We start from the raw sequence: 13,413 nt of genomic DNA, 5'->3' as shown, positions 1-13,413 counted from the left end.
AGAAGCAGAGAGTAGGGTACACTGATGCTCAATGTGTTTCCTCTCTTTTCTCAGTCTCAGAATACAGCCCATGGGTGATGTTACCATCTTTTAGGTGGGTCTTCTGTCCTCAGATAACCCTTGCTGAAAATGTTCTTACAGTCAGATCCACATTAAGCTCCACTAATTCCTGTTACGATCTTTAATTTGATCGATTCGATATTAACCACCACAATAGTCTTTTTTTAGTCAGGGCAACCAAAAGGAAGATAAAATAACCAATTCTACTGTGGGAGGGGCCAAAACTTGCCAGTTAGTCTTTAGTTATATCATGAAGCAGACTGAGCTGTCCAGAAAAGCAAACCAGTAAGCAGCACCCCTTCATGGTCTCTGCTTCCTTCCCACCTTGAGATCCCACCCTGATTCCACGTTAATGATCAACTGCAAAATGTAAGCTGAAATAAAGCCTTCCTTTCCAAGATTACTTTTGATCAGTGTTTTGCCACAGCAGCCGAGAGACTTGAGGACATAATACATAATCACAGAATAGTTAACCACAGAGGTCTAAAGGATTACTTCCATGGCAATATAAAATAAAAATTTATGTTGCGTCCAACTTGACCATCAAGGAAATCTTCAACCCCACCCCCCCACCCCGTTTTATCCACTCAAGCCACAACCATGCCTCAACCAATCACCACAGGTCACATCACCTCACCAGGCAGGCTTGCTCAGCCAATCAGGGATTAAGGGCGGGCCATCCACCAAATATGGGCTTATTTACTGTCTGGCATAGATTTCCGTCCGGCTGGCCAGGGAGTCGGAATGGCTTCCCACAAATTTAAACAATTCTCAACATTAAGTCCCAATATTAAGAGAGTTAATTTCCCAGCAAAAAGATACAATCTAACATACTGGATTAGAAAATAGGATCCATCTTTCTGCTTTGTCCAACAACCTACCTCCAAGTTTTAAAAGAGAAGAGCAAAAGCAAACAGGGTTAATATTCATGAAATATAATTCCTCCTGTGTTCACTTGGTCTTCACAACCAGAAAGTCAGCAACCACTAAAGAAATCAGTTCTACTATTTGATACATGATCTGATACAATATTCTATTACAGTTGAGGTATTAGTTTAAGAACCCAAAACGGTTTTTATTTTGTGTTTGTACCACAGTAAGAGCCAAGATCTTAAGCTCTACTAAAAACAAAGCAAACAAAGAAAAAGACTCTATCTATTTATGTTCATTTTAAAACAACTAATAGTGATATATTATTTTAAAATATCATACAGTTAATGTATTTGGAGTTAATTAAAATTTACATTGAGAAAAACATATGTATTGTCAGTATTGCTGTAGAGAAACATCTACATAAGATTGTTCAATTGATTGCTGTTTTATATAGAACAAATTTTATAATACTCATTTTTATTGTTACAATATTTTATGAATTTTAAAAATATGATAAAAAAATGAAAGGCATTGCAGGTTTTGAAGGGGGCTCTCTGGGAGGATTTGGGGTACAAAAGGAAAAGAAGAATGTGATGTAAGTCAATTTACTCAAAATGTGTTTTTAAATGTTAACAAATTCAGATAAATTGAAATTATGTATCTTTTCTCATCATAATGCAATAAAACTTAAATCAAAAAAAGAAAAAAATAATTATGTTATTTATATCTTGTGGTATTTTATTTAATTCTTCTTTGTTTTTAGATTATTTTCTAAAAAATTGAAGCTAATTATCTAATTCAAAAAATGCAAAGACTAATTTCTTGTAGTACCTTCTGAAGAGCTGAATTTGTGACTGAAAGGGCTTTTTTTTTAAATGAAACATTTTTCCATGTACCTCAATTATGACTGATGGTTGTCTTGGGTATAGAGTATATTGAATTGGTGGTTTCTTGAGGTTTTGTAGAACTTCTGTCTTGGACCTTCTGGTTTTATCCACTGAAAAGTCAGCTCTATTCTAATGGGCATGCCTTTGTATGTGACTTGGTCTTTTTTCTTGTAGATATTACTATCCTTTCTTTGTTCTGTATATTTAATATTTAGCTTATTATTCGTTATGCTTTTTTGATGTTGTATGTTTCTTGAACCTTGATAGACATCTCTAGCTTTGGGTAAATCCCTTTTATGATTTTGTTGAAAAAATATTTTCTGTGCTTTTGACTTTCTTTTCTTATTTTTCTTTTTTTCTTTTTTTTTTTTTTTTTTTGAGTGGTTCCATTTAGATTTAGTAAGTTCAATCCACGTTCACATTGCTTAGTCCAGGTCCTACACACTAAGAATTAAAAGTGGTCAATCAGGACAGAAACACAGTTGGCTCCAACAAGGTAATTCGGATCTCCAGGAAGACACTTGTTTTGCCAGGTTTTAGGGTCACCCGAGGAGGAGTCGGATGATTTTAGAGCAAAAGACCAACCGTCAGGAGTCATGGACGCACAGTGTGGCAAGCGCAGCTCCACGGGCTTCAGGAACTTGAGGCCATGGGGCCCACACATCACTAGGGGACTTAGCAGAGTTTCACCTTTCTCTTTATCTAAAGGTGGGAGAATGCTATTGTCTCTGCAGACTTTGAAATAGATTTCTTGTTCAATTCCTTCAGGAATGGCTCCTTGTGGGATAATTATACTAACACCGGTTTCTATGGAACTCAACACACCACCATTGCTGTTAAAAATGCCACGAGCTGTAGCCACTACAGTATGACCATCCTCATCTTCATCTTCTTCCACAGCTGAAGGACTCACAGGGACAGCTTTAGGCATGGTGCTGATATTATTCATTTGATATTTAGGCTCATCTGTGTGAACAGAGAAAGTTTCAACTCCACTGTCAAACTCTGGAGGCTGTGTTGAACTATGAGCTTTCATAAGAGTTTTTGGAGAAGTGGGAGTTTTTGAAGACAATTCAGGTTTATGTACAGTTTCACTTGGCAGAAGATTATGGTTGAACTTCGGACTTTCAAATTTGCGTTCAAACGGCCGGGCAGAACTTGTGTACGGCTTTGGTGTGAATCGATTGTACACTGGAGTGATGGTTTTCTGAGTCTGCTCAGCTCCTTTAACTGGAGCTTTGTCTGGGAAACGTTTCTGGGGATAGAAAGTCTGAGGAGGGTCTTCTCGGGTTGGTGGTCTGAAAGTTGCTGGTTTACTCTGAGATGGGGGTGGGTCTGGTTTGGACATATATGAGTTCTGAAAATCCAATGATACTGAATTGCCTTCGCCCTGGGCGCCCTTGGAATGTATGTGGAGAGAAGAGCTGGACAGAGGGGGAGCTGGCTGGCTGTACTGTGAGGGCAACGGAGGAGGAGGAGGCGTGGCCTGGGCTGGATCATAACGTTTCTCACTGAATGATCTATCCACAGCATCAGTTTCGGGTTTTCCCTTTGAAGAGTAACTAGAAAAGTTGGGCTGGCTCTGAGAATGGACTGGCTTAGCAGGCTCTGAGTGATGGCCAGCAGGAAGATGTGCAGAAGGCTTGCTCTCAAAACTTCTTCGGTCAAAGTAAGAGAGCTGTTTCCTGTAATATTCTTCATCCTCTTCAGGGTCGTAATGATTTGATCGAACAATATCTTCGGGTGGCTTCACTTGAGGTTTCTGAGGCTCTGGGAGCCTGCAGAGTGTTTTGTCGACAAGTGCTCACTAAACTGACTCTGAGGAACAGGTTTAGGGCCAGCAAGAGAAGCACTTGGAGGTTTAGATGCTACTTCCGGAGGCTTAAAGCTGGCAGTGTCATTCACATCTTTCTTGTTCTCCAAAGACGCAGATCTTTTGTTTTCAAACATTTTGACTCTGGTGAGCACGGACTGTGGTTTCATTGCTGGATCCTCCTCCTCCTCAGTTAGGGTTGGGGGTGGAGGCTGTGGTTTGGTAGCCGAGGGCAGGACTTCTGGCTTATGTTGAGAGGAAGGTATCAGAGGAGGGACAACTGCAGCACCATGGAGAGGCTCGTAATGGCCTGTTTTGGAGGTAAAGCCTGGTGGTGGTACTTGCTCATAACTTCGCGGGTACTGGTCAAAGTACTGCTTGGGCTCAGATGACTTAGGACCTGTTGAAGAATAGGGCTGTGCCTCTGGCCTGTACCTGTTGTGCACCTCATATGCAGGGGCTGGCTGCTCTTCATGTCGTAGAGTAGAGGTTCGAGGCAGCTGCTCATAGCGTGTTCTACTGTCGTATGACAGAGGGGCTGGCTCTTCAAAACGCTGGATATAACCTCGTTCTGAAGCCTCCTCAGGATGTTGTCTGGAGTCCAGGTCTCGGGGATGCTGATTCTCAAAAGGCCGAGGTTGGTAGGGCTGTTTGTCATCATAATATGACCACTGGTCTTCATAGGTAGGGATTCGATCTTCAAACCCTAGGCGATGGTCATAGTTCAGAGAAAACTGGTCTGGGTAGCTTGAGGCCTCATACCTGTATGACGGCTGTTCAAGGTCTCTGCTGGCTTGTTTTTCTCTATATGGAAGTTGGGGTTCATAGGCTAGATTTGGCTCTTTATCTGGCCTCTGCCCTGGGTGACCAAGAGCTGGTTGTTTTAAAATATGGTTTTGTCTCATCATTTCTTCAGGATACGGCTCCTTCCTGTACACCTGTTGAGAGGCTGGCTTAAGTCCAGGGGAGTCTAGTCTATGAATAGCTTGTGGCTGCGCTTGTGGTGAGTAAGGAGGATAGGTCTGGTTTTCATGATGCATCCCAGAGGAATCCTCTCTTACAGGCTCAGAGGACTGTGTAATGGCAGACTCCGGGGGAGTCCCCACCTCATCATTAAGAGTTTCATCTAGTTCTTGATCAGTGTAGGCCCCGCCTTCTGTATCTGTGTCTTCATAGTCAGAAGTGTGTCTACTGTCCGTGCTATACATTGAGTACTCACTACCTGGGGCTGACAGGTAGGACAGACGATCATCATGCAAATCAAGGTCATCACTTGTAGCACCATCCGCCTTCCCCTCAGAGACCCACACCAGCTGGTTCTGTTGCTGCTGAATGGCTTCTTTCAGGGCACCGTACCAACCATCATTCATTGAGTTTAAGTTAATTGTAGTTGTGAAAAGGTGGTGATTGTTTTTGCGAAGCTTATGAGAGCGTTCATATAGCTTCCTGGCGCTTTTTCGAGACTCCGGACATAACCTCATCCTCATTGTTTTTACACCTTGCTTAGAGTCAGGGTTAAGGAACACAACAATTGGATACCACTGCGCATAATTAAGACGATCAACCGCATTTGGCGTTACATCTAATAACGCATGTTTATCCTGATCTATGATTTGCTTTATTGTATGAAGGCGAATGATGCCAGAGCTACGATGGTCAGTCCCAGCATCTCGTGGTTCACTTTTTGCAATCTGATAGATATCTGGTTCCTCTCTTGCCAACTTTTCTCTGGCAACATCAGCTATTGGTCCAAAGATGGTTACAGGTCTTAGGAATCCAGCTTCTCGAAGAACAACCCTTTCATAAGCTGGGAACTTAGTTTGAACTGGCTGAGCTGACAAGTCCTCTCTGCTTTTTCGAAGATTTCTCTTGGAGCTGCGAAGACCTCGAAACCTCCAGAAGTCTGCCCGATCACCACCCGCTGTCTTTGGAAGTGTGTACTGTACACTGGCTAACTGCTCAGCTCTGTTCTTATTAGGGATGATGCCTCGTTCTACCTCCTTATGATTTTTGCCAATTCGAATGGCAAGCCAAGAGCCCAGCTTTCCATTGTATAAAGTATCCACGACCCGGAACACCTCTCCTTTGTTAAAACTAAGTCCGTAAGGAGATTCTTTTTCATACTCAAAATGCGTTCTAATATAGAATGAATCTCCTACATCTGATTCTACAATGCGGCGATAAACACCCTTCTTCTTCTGAGCCAGGATGGTCACTTCTTCACCTTTAGGGAGGTCAAGGAGGAAAAGGACAGCCTCTTCTCTTATGATATTTGTGAAATCTACATTGTTCACCCTGAGAATTTGATCACCTTCCTCTAAGCCTTCTTTGGCTGCAGGGCTATCTTCTAGAACGCCAGCTACAAATATTCCGACATCATTTCCACCAGCTAGTCGCAAACCCACACTATCTCCTTTTCTGAATTTTACCAGTTTCATGCTGGGCCTAAGTATCCCATCTTCATGAGTTGAATTAGGCAGAACACCATCAGAAGGGCTGACGGGTAAATCCACATCTGGTTGTCCAACTTGAGCATATACAGGCTTCGGTTCTGGAAGAGTGGGTGTCTGCTTCTCATTTTTCTCAACTGTAACTTCTTCCACTGCTTTGGGTGTATGATCATCTGCATGTTTTACAGGAGTTGAGATGGCCCCAGGTTTAGACATTCGCTCTTGCTCTCTGCTCCGGAGACTGCCATTGCTGGGCTGCTGTGGAGACTGTGTGGAATGATCGGAGGGCTCTGAACGTTGGTCAGGAGATCGTGACTGGCTGCGGCGGGGTGGCCTGTCATGCGAGCGACCTGAATGGTCTGATGCTAGTGACTGAATTTCTGAAATGTCATCTCTTTCCGAGGCATTAGCAGAATGGATACTATCCGAAAGGTCAGGGACGTTCAGTAAGGTAGCCCGCTCATCTCTTTGCACTACCATTTTTAACTTGCCTTTAGACCTTTCTATCAGTGTTTTTGCATCTGTCAATGACATATTTTCTGTCACAGTACCATTTATCTTCAAGACAACATCCCCTTCTTGAATGTTACCATCTCTTGCTGCCAAACTATCTTGTGAAATTTCCTTTACAAATATATGGCTGGCCAATCGAAGACCATATTCTTCATTTTTCCGAGACTTCACCAGTGCGACCTTGGTGGGTTTTGCGGGCTGACTGGAGGCCACCGACCGCCTGTCCGAGCGAGGGGACAGGCTCCTCTCCCTGCTTGCACTCCTATCCCTTGCCCAGCTCTTCTCGCTCCTTCTGTTCGCTAAAGCACTGCGGCCAGCTCTTGGATCATGTACTTCTTCGTCGTAGCTATCATCTTCATTATCAGACACCGGCTCAGGATCTGGGTGACTTACAGGGATCTGAACTTTCTTCTTCCTTCGCATAGTAATTTTTGCGTTTTTCCCACTTTTCCTTAGCTGCTGAACAGCAAAAGCATGTTCAACGTTATCCATTGAAACTCCATTAACCATTGCAACTCGGTCATTTTCCTGTAGCTGTCCTTCAGCTGGCCCTCCTTTTAGCACATCAGAAATCACTATGGAGGTTTCCCCACTCTGAAAATGAGGATTATCTCTTCCACCAGAGATTGCAATTCCAAATCCAAACCCAGGAGCCCTGTGAAGCATCACTGTGTGCTGTTCCCATATAGCCGTTTCCTCCATTGCTGTGCTCTTAGCGGCCGCGGCCCTGGTGGACATCTTGTCTCTCTCCGCGCCGCGCGAAGTTCCTCGGACCCGAAACTCCGCGCCGCCGGCCCGCCCGCTCCTCACGCCACCCTTTTCTTATTTTTCTATACCTGTTATAAAGGGATTTGTTCTTCTCATGGTGTGCCAGATTGCATGGATGTTTTTAGATTTTAAATTTCCTTTGACTAAGGTATCCATTTCTACTACCTTGTCTTTGAACCTATTGTGTGAACAAAAATCAGTGGATAGATAACAAAGTGTCCTAAATTTTCTGATTTCTACCAGTGAAAACTACCCACCACCCCGATAAATGTGGCAATCAAACAGAACACAGGTCTTAGTATACTATGAGAAGACCTCAATGTCATGTACCAGCCAGGTGTACAATATTAGCAGAACAGCCTATCTTCCTACCAACATTTAACTCATCAGAGTTGCTCGTCTGAAAGCCACTGAGCTTGAGAAATACCTAGTATAGAATATTAGTTAACTAGTATAGAATATTGTAGAGTGCTTTAAAAATTAATGCCATTTAAAAACCCATTTTGAATCAAGGGTATAGCCCACCTCTTTAAGTGTTTGCAAAGCATGCAGCGGCCTTGAGTTTTACCCTATGTAACTTGACATGTTTTCATATTGCAAGCATTTGAGAGGTAGAAGCCAGGAGCATCATTTGAGCATAGATCAAAAATAACCTAGAGTGCCTGAGATCATTTCTTTTATAAAAAGAAAAATGGGGAGAATAGAAAAATGACAAAGATGGGAGAAAAATCATAAAATTGGTAATAAAACTTTTAAAATCCTGTACATTCACATGATTATTGAAAATCGAAATAATACATCAATACTTCGGATATTAATATTTAAATAGATTGAATACTACCACCAATGAATATGGTAGCATCAGTGATCATGTATCCCATACAGTCATGTATTTGTATATTTGCTCTCCAGTTAATGGCACTGCTTATCTTGGTGGTTATGAGAAACACAGGCTTATGAGAGGAAGTATGTCATAGGGGGAAGGATTTGAGAGTTTATATCCTTTCCTTACATCAATTTCAGTCTTTTTGCTCCATGTTTATGCTTGAATATGTTACCTGTCAGCTTTCAATTTCATTAGTGTTGTAGTGCCTTCCTCCCCCCTTTAAACTCTCCCCCTAGAACCACAAACTCAAAGCAAGCAAGAAGGCTAACAAACAAACAAACACCCTCTTTGATGCAAAAGTAGCTTGGAGTCAGGTGTTTTGTCACAGCAAGAGATTGTAACTGATACACAAATGAAATCATGGATGCTCTGGAGATATAATTTGGTATTATACATTTCTCAATTAAGTCTTTTCCACTTATACATCAAAATTGCAATGTGACATGGTGACTTGTTCTGCATTGCTGAATGATGGCTGGGTACACAATGCTGTGTAGTGACAAAGCCAAAGCAATGCTTGCAGTTTGCTTCTGTACTTCTCATGTCTTCTCCTTTACCACCTGTCCCCATTGATCTTCAGAAGAAGAAATGATGACTCAATATACCTCTGCTTTCTACACATTCTCTGCTCTTTGCGTGAACTGTGTATGAGTGGATAAGACAGAAAAACTGAACCATGTTTGTTTATATGGTATGTAGGGAAAACTTAAAATGGTTTAAAAACAACATTGCTTTAGTCGTAGTTAGCTATAAATCAGGCGAGCAATAAAACTAATTTCCCATAGGAATGGAAGTATACTAGAAGAAAAGGAAATATTAAAGACATGATCTGTGGAAATTCAAATAAACTACATAAAATGGAGCAAAATAGAAAGAATCCTCAAGCGGTGTTCTCTATTCAGTATTGTATCAGGTGTAAATGGATCCCTGGGTACATTCATAGTGAAATTGCCAATACCAAGTGAAAGATCACACAACCAAAAAGAATAGCACTCTGAAAAGTAGCAACAACACAACAAAATGCTAGATTTGCATCACAAAGCACTCACGCCTTGCTGAGCTGAGGCAGAATGGAAGAAATACACTTGCATGAAAAGCTGAAAGAAAGACACTGTCAATATCAGCAAAACATGTGGAAAATTGCAAAAATTATCTGGACAATTCAGGCCGAAAATGATAATGAGGTAAAAGATTTCTTTACAACTTGATTTGTCTCAGTCAGCTGTCAGCATTTATTAAATTAACTAGACAATTATTCAAGTCTCTATTTTTCCAAGCTTCAATAGACTCTAGTATTGATTCCTTGTTTGTGTCAGGAGCAAAAGAGTTTTAGTGCACTATTGACATTCCCATACTGGTTAGAGGAAATATACATTTTTAAGCTCATTATATATTTAATTACAGATTAAGAAATTGATATGTTGCAATATATGCCTACACCTCTCTTAGAGTAAGTTTGTTAGATATCAGTTTTAATATAGGCACATGCTAAATTGTTGTGCTAAGTGCAAAGCAAGTTGAGCCGCACTCAAATGACTATAAAATTCAGGAGAGTCAGAGCACGCATGAGAAGCGCTGTGAAGGTCACCTTGTGGAATTGGCTTTAAAGTCCGGAGGAGTCTTTAAAGACTTCGCATAAATTCTGGGGTCACCAGACAAAATTATTTAAGACTGTGTTGTGAGTGAAACTTGACTCCAGTGTTCAGTTTTAGAACTTTTAACTGTATACTTTTATCTTTCTGTGCAATTCAAATGCACAAATTATTTTTGGAAAATGATTATTTAGAGGTAAGTGAAACATTATACACAGTTTATCCGGGAACTTTTAAGAAAAATCACCAAGTTATAACAGCATTTGAAGTGACTCTTTAACATGCAACAGTTGCAAATCTTTGAGTAATAAGTAACATTTAGCTTTTTGAGGGTACTGAGACTTGGCTTTAACTTATCACAGGCAAGAGTGGACATCTATCTCATCATTCCATTCAGCATATATTTCATGTTCAATATAGTTGTCATAGAAGAAACTATAGATATAGTCTCATAGATAGAGATAGAGATAGAGATAGAGATAGAGATAGAGATAGAGACAGAGACAGAGACAGAGACAGAGACAGAGACAGAGACAGAGACAGAGACAGAGACAGAGATAGAGATAGAGATAGAGATAGAGATAGATACAGATTTGAATTTGGAATGGCTCTTGGCTAGGGAAGCTCATTCAGACAGCTAAAGGTTCCTTTCAAGATTGCTGATCGTTAAGAAAATCAGTACTTTCAAATATTTGAATTACTTGGCATGTGTTTCTGGACAACTGTATACTTACACAGATAATCTCCAAAGAGTTCATCTCTAAGTTGTGGTCACAGAAATTATTATTATGAGATGCACAAGTTGGAAAAGTCCATCCAATGCTATGGAGGTAAATGAATGCATGCAGCAGGATCTTGCAAACTTAACACAAGTAGAGTAGGCAGGAGAACCTTTTTATTGCAGGAACCTGTTATACACACTGTAGTTATTTAGGATGCCTGGTTTCTCTTCTAGGAGTGGGCCTTCTACCAAGTAATACAATCAAAGGAGCTTCTAAGGACTGACAAGTTTCCCCTTGGAGATAAATTTACCCTGACTGATAATTTCTGAGATAGAATATGATCTGTTTTCAGTTCTCGTAACTCTATACAATTGCAGACCTTTCCTATTCATCTCACATTTACCAGGAGCCTGTGTTCAAGAGCTGGAAATTTTAGGTTTGCCTCACTGTAGGGTGGATCTAATGACTAGGAAGGAAATGTAGCCAGTGGTGACTCTGCAGCAAAGAACATGACTTAAAGACACCACAGGCAAAGCATAGACAAGCCTTTAAATCTCTTAAAACCTCAAGAGACCTCCCAAAGAAAATAATGAAGCCCTGCATCCCTGGGAATTTGCTCTTACTGCCATCCTATAGGGAATGAATTCTCCTATTGGGAGATCCCTGGTCAAGAGAAGAATATAACACTTTCTGGAACTCTGCTTGCAGAGTGCCTTCCTGCTAATCTTGAATTTTCCCATTAAGACTAAAAGTCTGAGCTCTAAAACACTTAAAAAGAAGTCACTAAAGGAGTCATTAAGGTCTAAATGAGTTATTTGTGATTCTACTCTACCTTGATCTTCTATTATTGCATGCTGGCTGTTTCTGGTTTGGTTGGTTTTTTTTTTTTTTATTCTTTTTTAAAAAATTAGATATTTTCTTTATTTACATTTCAAATGTTATCCCCTTTCCTAGTTTGCCCTCCTGAAACCCCCTACCCCATCCCCCCTCCTCCTGCTTCTATGACAGTGTTCCCCAACAAACCCACTCCTGCTTCCCTGGCTTAGCATTCCCCTATACTGCAGCATCAAGACTTCACAGCACCAAGGGCCTCTCCTCCCATCAATGTCCAACAATGCCATCCTCTGCTACATATGCACTTGGAGCCGTGGCTCCCTCCATTTGTATACTTTAATTAGAGGTTTAGTCCCTGGGAACTGGGGAGGGGGTGTCTGGTTGGTTGATATTGTTGTTCTTACTATGGGTTGCAAACCCCTTCAGCTCCTTTACTCCTTGCCCTAACTTCTCCATTGGGGACCCCATGCTGAGTCCAATGGTTGGCTGAGAGGATCCACTTCTGCATTTGTCAGGCTCTGGAAGAGTCTCTCAGGAGACAGATGTACAAGGCTCCTGTCAGCAAGCACTTCGTGGGATCCACAATAGTGTCTGGCTTTGGCGACTGTATATTGGATGGATTCCACAGGTGGGACAGTCTCTGGATGGTCTTTTCTTCAGTCTCTGCTCCACACTTTGTTTCTGTAACTCCTCCTATGGGTATTTTGGTCCCCCTTCTAAGAAGGACCGAAATATCCACACTTTGGTCTTGCTTCTTCTTGAGTTTCATATGGTATGTGAATTGTATTTTGGGAATTCCAAGCTTCTGGGCTAATATCCACTTATCAATGAGAGCATATCATGTGTGTTCTTTTGTGATAGGGTTACCTCACTCAGGATGATATCTTCTAGTTCTATCCATTTGCCTAAGAATCTCATAAATTCATTGTTTTTAATAGCTGAATAGTACTCCACTGTGTAAATGTACCACATTTTCTGTATCCATTCCTCTGTTGAAGGACATCTGGGTTCTTTCCAGCTTCTGGCTATTACAAATAAGGCTGCTTTGAACATAATGGAGCATATGCCCTTATTACATGTTGGAGAATCTTTTGGGTATATGCCCAGGAGTGGTATAGCTGGGTTCTCAACTAATACTATGCACAATTTTCTGAGGAACCACCAGAAAGATTTCCAGAGTGGTTGTACAAGCTTGCAATCCCACCAACAATGGAGGAGTGTTCCTCTGTCTCTACATTCTCACCAGCATCGGAAGCCACCTGAGTTTTTGATCTTAGACATTCTGACTTGTGTGAGGTGGAATCTCAGGGTTGTTTTGATTTGCATTTCCGCAATGGATAAGGATGTTGAACATTTCTTCTTTTTTTTTTCCAGGAAATTTATCGTATTTATTAAATTATTTTATTTATTTACATTCCAAATGTTGCCTCCTTACTAATCCTCTCCCCCACAGTTCTTCTCCCTCCCCCCTCCCCTTTGCCTCTGAGAGAGTGCTCCCCTGCCCAACCACCCACCCCACTCCCTCACCCACTCATCCACTTACCCCTACCTCAACCTCCACCAGCATCCCCCTTCCTAGGTGCATCAAGTCTCTACAGGATTAGTCACATCCTCTCCCAGAAAAGGCAGTCCACATATGCTGGGGCCATGGACCAGCCCATATATGCTCTTTGGTTCATGGCTTAGTCTCTGGGAGCTCCCATGGGTCTGGGTTAGTTGATGGTGCTGGTCTCCCTATGGTGTTGCAATCTCCTTTAGATTCTTCAGTCCTTCCCCTAACTCTCCCATAGGGTGTCCAACCTCAGTCCAATGGTTGGCTGTAAGTATGTGCATCTGTTTCAGTCAGCTGCTGGCAGAGACTCCCAGAAGACAGGCATGTTCCTGTCTGCAAGCACAATATAGCATCAGTAATAGTGTCAAGATTTGGTGCCTGCCCACGAGACATATCTTTTTCTTCCAGCACTCTCTTTCTTTAAGTGCTTCTCAACCATTCAGTATTCCTCAGTTGAGAACTC

General features: G+C 41.6%; 1 pseudogene; it reads right to left on the bottom strand.

Moving 5' to 3' along the window:
- Window positions 1-2,206: 2,206 nt before the first annotated feature.
- LOC147005438 (tight junction protein 1 pseudogene) lies at window positions 2,207-7,401 on the bottom strand (annotated as a pseudogene).
- Between the last annotated feature and the right edge of the window lie 6,012 nt (window positions 7,402-13,413).

This window comes from Mus caroli, unplaced genomic scaffold (assembly GCF_978045245.1).
Source record: "Mus caroli unplaced genomic scaffold, Mus_caroli_1 scaffold_3, whole genome shotgun sequence".
In the NCBI taxonomy this organism is placed as follows: domain Eukaryota; kingdom Metazoa; phylum Chordata; class Mammalia; order Rodentia; family Muridae; genus Mus; species Mus caroli.
The sequence above is the reverse complement of the archived record's forward strand: the minus strand, read 5'-3'. Positions and strand labels throughout refer to the sequence as shown.